The following is an 8986-nucleotide window of genomic DNA, read 5'->3' on the forward strand; positions in this document are numbered from 1 at the left end:
TGGTAATCAACTTTCTGGTCGGATACCATCAGAAATTGGAAAACTGTCTAATTTGGAGATCCTTGACCTATCAGCAAATAATCTAAGTGGAACAATGCCATAACAACTCAAAGATTGCTCGAAAATGCGTTCTTTGAAATTAAGCAGAAATAATTTGAATTGAAGCATTCCATTTCAAATTGGCAATCTTTTAGAGCTACAAAATGTGCTAGATCTTAGCGGTAACTTCCTTACAGGAGAAATATCTTCCCAATTGGGAAAATTACATGTGTTGGAAATCTTAAATCTTTCCCACAATAAGCTTACGGGTTCAATTCCTTCTTCTCTCAAAGAAATGCTTAGCTTGACGTCGATTGATTTATCATACAATAATTTGGTGGGTAGTCTTCCTGGAAACAAAGCCTTCCAACAAGAGACATTTGTGGGCAATAAAGGTTTATGCGGAAAAGCTCCAGGTTTGAAACCATGCAATTCCTCACGTGTTAACAATAGTGAACCCAAAATGAAACACAAAGATATCATATTGATCAGTCTTCCTCTTTTGAGTGCAATGCTCCTTCTATTTCTAGTTTTTGGCATTACTTCCATTTTATGCCGCAGAACAAGAAGTGCAGAGCAAGAGAGATTTGAAAGGAATAAAGATCTATTTTCAATATGGAATTGGAACGGATGTATTTCTTATGATGATATCATCAATGCGACAGAATACTTTGACAACAAATATTGTATTGGGGAGGGAGGATATGGTAAAGTTTACAAAGCATCTCTTCCAACAGGTCAAGTAGTCGCTATAAAGAAACTTCACAAATTGGAAGATGGTGACCAAATTGATAAGAGAAGTTTCATAAATGAGGTACGCGCATTAACAGAAATCCGTAATCGTAACATTGTCAAGCTTCACGGGTGTTGTACCCATCGTCGATGTATGTTTCTAGTCTATGAGTATATGGAAAGAGGAAATTTGGCTAATATCCTAAGCAGTGAGGAAGGAGCAATGGAATTTGATTGGGTGAAGAGGGCAAATATTATTAAAGTTGTGGCACATTCTTTATCATACATGCACCATGATTGTGACCCGCCAATAGATCATCGAGATATCTCTAGCAAAAATGTTTTATTGGATTCAGAATTTGAGGCTCATGTCTCTGATTTTGGTAGTGCCAGACTTCTAATGCCCGATTCATCCAATTGGACAGAACTTGTGGGCACTCATGGATATGTTGCTCCAGGTTCGTTCCTCATATATTGTTCCTGCTTTATTATTGAAACATAGTTGTTTAGAAAATTACTTCTTATTTGGTTTTTATGTTATTGGGCTCACTCACCGAAGGACAGAATGTTTTAGACCATTGATGTGATTGGCGCCACATTAGAGATACAATATCCTAAGGCCCTATTTGTTGTGGATTTTGAGAGCCCATTGATAGTCCAAAAAGGGTTATTGGACTTAAAATTAAACATATATTTGAGTCCAATAATCGTTTTAGGCTCACAATCTGTTTTCAAAATCCAAAACAATCTGGGCCTAATTCTTGCACAACCAAAGCATAAAAGAGCCATAAAATTGGTTGAAAATTTAAGTCCTTTTAAGCAAATGACTAGTGACTAGTAATTATCCAAAATTTTGGGTATTTCTTACTAGGAGACTTTAGTCATGGGAGGGCATTTTAGTAAATTTACCAACTTTTAAAATGTTTGATGAGGATATGCAGTACCATAATCTCTAGTTTTATTTGGAAATTTTCAGCAAAATATTAGCCTATTTCTTTAAAATTCTGTACCTCTATTGAGCCCGATATGATAGGCCACCTTTTGTCGGGAGTCGGCCATCTCCTGGCACATTTTCGCCGGATGATGAGTTTCTAGCCAGCACTAACCTGATCCCTACGAGCACCAAAAGTAAAACCCACGTCCAAACCTCTCTTGTCATGATGGTTTGCTCAGGTATTACTTTTGTCATGTTCAGAAGGTTAAGGGCCTGCTAGGTTCTATGATAAACAATAATATGGGAAAAACTTTCCCTAAAAATTGACTTTCCTAATGCTTGGATAACACATTTTACATAGAAATTGTTCTCCATTGACTCCATTTCTCTCCATTGGCGTGCAACATATATTAAGAAGGGCATAATATTCATTTTACGCCCATTTTTACATAGAAAGAAACAGAGTGATATTAAAAAACAATTGCCCATTTTTTAGGGAAAAAATTTTCTTGCTAGACCATGGAAGGTTTTTCTGGATGGAATATTTTTTTCATGAAAATCTTTTTTTCCATCGAAACTTCAGCCATGATAATGTTTGTTGGCAGAGCTTGCTTACACAATGAGAGGGACGGAGAAATGCGATGTATATAGCTTTGGGGTTTTGGCACTTGAAATCATAATGGGAAGGCACCCTGTAGATATCATCTCCTCCTTGTCATCATCATCTGAGGTGGCCAGAATCTACGGTTAAATGATGTGTTGGACCCACGGCTTCCAAATCCCGAAGACCAAGTTGGAAATGAACTTGTTCTGGCAGTGTCAATGGCACTCGCGTGCATAAATGCAAATCCTCAAACTTGGCCAACATGCAGCACATCTATGGAAAGTTCTCTGCTCGAACGCCATCTTTTCCAAAGCCATTCACACAATCGAATTGTCTCAACTGATGGAATTTCAGGTATAAATGAGTTGAGGCTCGTCACGTACTCAATTATATTGTATATTCAGGTCAGTGTTCCATGCAGTTGATAGAAATAAGAGACAAATTAGGCTGATAGTAACCGTGGATGTTTAATTGAGAAAGTTGTAGACCATCATGAGGCAACCCACAAGGTTGCGGACCTTCAGGTCTCATTGCTCTGTGTAAGATAACACGCTACAATATTTTCTCTAAGAGTTTCTCTCTCTAATTAAGTAAATTTGATTGAATTCAATTTCTCAGTCTTGTTATTAAGGGCACCATGAATATTTTTTCATGATAAACTAGCATCTCCAAGTGGTAGATTCTATGTGCGGATGGCACGTGTGGGGGGAGAGATCTTGGGTGGAGATGATGTTGATTTCTAGGAGTTGGAAGGAAATCAGTGGTTCGGAAATGGTGGGGCCGCGTGGGTTGGGGTGGGGTCTCTCCCCTGTGGACCCAACAGTCACTATGAGGCCCTTCCGATGGATGCTACTGATCACAAACATTTTTACCTCAAATCTGTAAATCATCACACTACTTTCTTCTTTCAAATCTCACTATTACAAGTAGAAAACAACATGTGCTATGGAAATAAATGAAATAAGAGCCGTTCGTATGTAAGATATGAGTCCTCAATCCCTCTTCCTTGTAGACCACGGCAGTGACTTAACCATGTAGAAGAAGTAATCATCTAGATGAAAAGTAATGAGGGGGCACTCCAAATAGACTAATAGTTGGAAGTAAATAATATATTTGCCCCTTTTCGTACTTGGGACAGTCCCCTCTAGTGTAAAAGGGTACTCATAAGTACACCATTGACGGCTGTCCTAAGTAAGAAAAGGGGGTGAATATATCACTTCCCTAGCTAGATATGTTGATTGTTTAACCTCAGATATGTAAGGCTTATAATTGAAATCTACAGAGATGGGAAGTTTAGATCATCCAATGGAGATGAATTTTAGGACAAGTTATAATAATAGGATGGCTAGGATATCACTGGGATGTGAGGAGATGGTCTGTCCACTAAAATCATGTATCTTCTAAAAAAATCACTTGAGTCCTATTTGTTCGAAGATCAAAACCGTTCATTTGTTGGGCCCCAATGTAAATATGCATTGCTCCAAAATCATCTCCATCTTACTATTCTGATGAGGAATTATCAAGTAGGTCCCATCTATGATCATTTAAGTCGTCAACCTTGGGGCCATGCCCTTTATCTAACATGACAGTATTCAATAGGGTCAGATAGTCAAAGTCAAAGCTAAGTTCAAAGATCTTAGCTGATTCATTAGGCAGAAACAGTTATAAGTGCATATCAAATATGGTTCTGAATTAAAGGTTCAATAAAACAAATTCAAAGTCTAAGTTCAGATCAAAGTCGGAGATTTCAGAGTTCATATACAGAGGGTTCAGAGTTCAAATACACTTCAGAGTCATCGGCATAGTTCAGAAGGCATGTTATTGCTTATACACCGACAGTCCACGGTGTTCGGAACCAGTTCCTGAATTCATATACAAGTCGACAGGGCCAGCATTTTATCCCACTGACGAGCTAGAAGTTCCAGTGTACTACCCCCACGGTGGGTCTAGAGTTGCCAAATGTTCTACCCCTATATGGCAGGGTCCATAAATCATCGAAGGCTTCATAGAAGTGTTCAAAAGTGTCCAAGGTTCGTATTCAAATAGTTCTAAGTATTCAAAATTCAAACTGATAGGTTCAATGGTTCAGAGTTCAGAACAGATATTCATAACAGTATTTCATAACAGTTATTTCAAAGGTTCTAAGGTAGTAATAGGTAAGACAAAATGGCATGCTAAACTCCAAGCTAGTTCAGAAGTTCGAAAGTGTCAATACAGATTTCCGAAGTCAATGTGAAGAGGGTTTACAAATACCCAAAGTAGTATGTTATTACGTACCTCAAAGATGTTCAATTCATTTCTTATTTCCATTTACGATTCAATATCCTGATCTGAACAGAGCATAAGTAACAAATAAGGGCCCTAAAAGGTAACCCAAAAGCCAAAAGTTGAAGTTCAAATTCAAAGTCCAAATTCAGGTCATGCCAGTCGACTGGTCCTTAACTAATGTTTCAACCTCAAAGCGCCGTTTTGGCGCGCCAGTTGACTGGTTCGAGCCAGTCGACTGCCCAAAACTACTGTTTCAAAAATAGTACAAAATTTTGGAGAGTCAGTCGACTGGTAGGGGCCAGTCGAATGCCCTTCTATTACTGTTTCGGTTAATATGCGGTTTTTACATTATCCAATTGACTGGCCAGTCGACTGCCCCGGTAAAGTCCGGTTTTCACAATTTTCACATCTCATAACTTCTTCGTTCGGAGTCCCAATTACGCGAGGTTGGATCCGATAGACTCGTATCGACGAGAGGAATTCACCAAACTCAATTTCACGCTCTGAATTCAAACGCACAATTTATGAAAAATCGCTAAAGATTCTTATTCGAATCTCTAAAACTCAAATTTCGAAATTTGGATTCTTATTAATCGACTTTGGGTTCGATGAAATCGTAGAACAATATCGAATCCAAAAAAACTCAAGATCAATCTAGAGGTTCTTATTTCTGATTCATATTAATCACAACTCTTGTTTCTTTTTCTTATTAAACCCTTGTTTTAGGGTTCCTAAATATCCAAATCATTCACAATTCATAGATCTTACCTTGGTTCGCGGCTTCGATTTCAAAACTGTGTTCTCCTTGGTATTCTCCTTCTCTTTCTCTGATTTCTCTTTCTAGGGCTGCACAACCGTTTAGGGTTTGTTTAGCCACAATTTAATCTATTTATAGGCTTTATTAGAAAGCCCTAATCAGAGTCAAATATGAACGGACAAAAACGCCCCTCTCTATATCAAAAGGGGGACGAAAATTTAAGTGGGGGTATTTTGGGTATTTACACAATCACACTTCTTTCCTCTTTCAATTGTCACTTTTATGCAAAGAAAAAACACTTGTCAACTACCTAGGTTTTTGTCCATTTTCTCCATTGAGCCTTAGAAAAGTCATGTAGTTTGGAAATAAATGAAACAAGAGCTCATGAGTCCTCAATACCTCTTGTAGACCACGGCAGAAGAAAACTAATCACGCAGAGGAAAAGTATGAGTGAGGTGGCCCTACAAATTAGACTAATAGTATGATTCCAATCCTCAGCCAAGTACAAACAAACAGGCTGCATTATGAGATATTTCTGGGAAGGAAGAACAGGGCTCCTACTCTTCACTCCTTGGGTATCTTCTCATCTATCAAGGTCCACCGTGAGAGCTCACGTCATTCTCTTCATTGTTACATTACATTATAGAAATCTACAGAGATAGCCTAGGCCCAAAAATTAAACGTCTAGTATTCAAATGGCTGTCAAAAGGTCATCACAGGTCCCAAAAAAGCTCGAACAAGCCCTTTAAATACTTAAAGGACAATCTAAATGGCTCTTGCACGTACATTTTTACTAGTGGAAACAAAGCCACCACAGAGGCACACTGAATTTCTCATCTTTTCTATTCTCTTTGAACTTATTCTTTACACTACTTAGGTTGGGCTGTTGGAGGTCAAAAACTGAATGGTTTAGTTATTTGAACAAGATAGGCTCCACTATTTTAAAACAAAATGTGTGCATCTACATATGGACACCATATAACACCCATATATTAGAAAATACATTGGGCCCACCTTATGGGAAGATCCAAACTGATCGTTTGTTGCAGAAACGCCTTTGAACTAGCAAGTTTAGCAGCTTGTGAGTGATGAGGAATTATCAAGTAAGTAGGTCCCATCTATGATCATTTAAGTCGTCAACTTTGGGGCCATGCCCTTGATGTCCACAGCTTAATACATTAAAGGCTTAATACATTATGAGTGAGGTGTCCCTACAAATTAGACTAATAGAAAACTCTACCGAGTGATAGGAAGGTTAGGATCCTCCTATATAGAAAAATTTTGGGGTACGTACGTGCTACTTAGGTTGGGCTGTTGGAGGTCAAAAACTGAATGGTTTAGATATTTGAACAAGATAGGCTCCACTATTTTAAAACAAAATGTGTGCATCTACATATGGACACCATATAACACCCATATATTAGAAAATACATTGGGCCCACCTTATTGGAAGATCCAAACTGATCGTTTGTTGCAGAAACGCCTTTGAACTAGCAAGTTTTTAGCGTTTTTTGTACGCATGATTGGATTCTTACATTTGGAAATCCAATTAGCGAGTTTAGCAGCTTGTGAGTGATGAGGAATTATCAAGTAAGTAGGTCCCATCTATGATCATTTAAGTCGTCAACTTTGGGGCCATGCCCTTGATGTCCACAGCTTAATACATTAAAGGCTTAGTCGTTTCTTCTTATATCCTCACACCCACGCCAAAGGCAATAATATTCCCGTACTTGAATGCTATTGATCACTAAACAACATTTTGACCTCAAATCTCTAACTAATCACACTTCTTTCCTCTTTCAATTGCATCTCACTTTCCTCTTCCTTGTAGACCACGGCAGAAGAAAAGTAATAATGCAGAGGAAAAGTATGAGTGAGGTGGCCCTACAAATTAGACTAATACTATAATTCCAATCCTTACCCAAGTAAATACAAACAGGCTGCATTATATATGAGATATTTCTGGGAAGGAAGAACAGGGCTCCTACTCTTCACTCCTTGGGTCTCTGCTCATCTATCAAGGCCCCACCGAGAGAGCTCTTGGGTGGAGATGATGTTGATTTCTAGGAGTTGGAAGGAAATGAGTGGTTCGGAAATGGTGGGGCCGCGTGGGTTGGGGTGGGGTCTCTCCCCTGTGGGCCCAACAGTCACTATGAGGCCCTTCCGATGGATGCTACTGATTACAAACATTTTGACATCAAATCTGTGAATCATCACACTACTTTCTTCTTTCAAATCTCATTATTACACTTAGAAAACAACATGTGGTACGGAAGTAAATGAAACAAGGGCCATTCGTATGTAAGATATGTCCTCGATCCCTCTTCCTTGTAGACCACGGTAGTGACTTAACGGACATGTAATGGCGTTAACCATGTAGAAGAAAAGTAATCATCTAGATGAAAAGTAATGAGGGGGCCCTCCAAATTTCAGGCTTTCTTTTTTTGCTTTTTCTTTTAAAGGCTTAGTCGTTTCTTCTTATCTCCTCACTCCCACGACAAAGGCAATAATATGCCCCTCGGATGGATGCTACTGATCACTAAACAACAGTTTGACCTCAAATCTTTTAGTAATCACACTTCTTTCCTCTTTCAATTGTCACTTTTCTGCAAAGAAAAACCACCTGTCAACTAGCTAGTTTTTTGTCCATTTTCTCCATTGGGCCTTGACAAGTCATGTGGTTTGGAAATAAATGAAACAAGAGCCATTCGTTTGTAAGATATGAGTCCTCGATCACTCTTCCTTGTAGACCACGGCAGAAAGGGAAAAGTATGAGTAAGGTGGCCCCACAAATTAGACTAATAGTATGATTCCAAATCCTCACCCAAGTAAATACAAACAGGGCTCCTACTCTTCACTCCTTGGGTCTCTGCTCATCTATCAAAGCCCCACCGACAGAGCTCACGTCATTCTCTTCATTGTTACATTACATTATAGAAATCTACAGAGACATAGCCTAGGCCAAAATATTAAACGGCTAGGATCATACAACAGGGCTTGTGCCTGAAAAATCATTTCCATAGGTTGATCCTAACCCTCTCATCTATAGAGGGATTGATCGGATGGTTAGAATCATCCTATGGAGACGATCTATGGGATATACCTATTTACATTGTGGCCCAACAAATGAATGGTTTGGATTAGTCCTATGAAGTGGGTTTCACTGTACTTTTTTACAAATATGGGACGTTGAGGGGCACTCTGAGTATAAATAATAGAAAATTTCTATTATTTGTCATCACAAAATAATAGAAAGGGATTTGCTAGGGTCCATTGCATGAAGGCATTTTGTGGCTGGTTGTTGCATGTGAGAGCAGCCACGTAGGCTCACTGTCGCTTTGTTGAGAGAAACTTGGAATATAGGGAAGTGATGACTCAGCTCTCTATTTCTTGGAACGGAGCGAGACATGCCGTATGTCCCGATCTTTCAACCAAAAATTAAACGGCTAGGATCATACATGTGTCCTCAACCTCTTCACGGTAAAACACAGCGTGAGCTAATACGATAAGTTTATTTATGAATGATCAAGAAGAAGAAAAGACTACGGTTCTTACACGCTTAGAAAAATACGAGTAGGGCCACATTAATTGTCTGCTACAAGAATAGATGTGCTACACAATTATTCCCCTCAACGCACCGCATAGAAGAACA

The 8986-nt window shown here is 38.9% G+C and overlaps 1 pseudogene; it reads left to right on the forward strand.

Annotated features, from left to right (window-relative positions):
* Positions 1-334: 334 nt before the first annotated feature.
* Positions 335-2456, forward strand: LOC143891294 (MDIS1-interacting receptor like kinase 2 pseudogene; annotated as a pseudogene).
* Positions 2457-8986: the final 6530 nt, after the last annotated feature.

The sequence above is a fragment of the Tasmannia lanceolata genome, unplaced genomic scaffold, assembly GCF_043159265.1.
Source record: "Tasmannia lanceolata isolate RefF3 unplaced genomic scaffold, GAP_Taslan_0.1 ptg000013l, whole genome shotgun sequence".
NCBI classification, from domain to species: domain Eukaryota; kingdom Viridiplantae; phylum Streptophyta; class Magnoliopsida; order Canellales; family Winteraceae; genus Tasmannia; species Tasmannia lanceolata.